The following is a 230-nucleotide window of genomic DNA, read 5'->3' as shown; positions in this document are numbered from 1 at the left end:
AACCGAGGCGGCAGCCCCCTACCGAGCCGCTCCCCCCCCCTCCCCCGGGAACCTGCCCGGGGAGCGCCGCGCCGCTGGCCTGAGGGGAAAGTTTGGCGGGAAGCCCGTCCCCTCAGCGCGGCCGCGCCAGCCACCAGCCCCTGCCGCCCCGGCGGGCAGGGCCCCGAGCAGCGGCCGGGGTGGGAGGGGGGCTGATGGCGGGGGGGGCGGGGGGGGGGGGGGGGGCGGGG

This window comes from Haliaeetus leucocephalus, unplaced genomic scaffold, assembly GCF_000737465.1.
Source record: "Haliaeetus leucocephalus isolate CR32 unplaced genomic scaffold, Haliaeetus_leucocephalus-4.0 Scaffold0, whole genome shotgun sequence".
NCBI lineage: Eukaryota > Metazoa > Chordata > Aves > Accipitriformes > Accipitridae > Haliaeetus > Haliaeetus leucocephalus.
The sequence above is the reverse complement of the archived record's forward strand: the minus strand, read 5'-3'. Positions refer to the sequence as shown.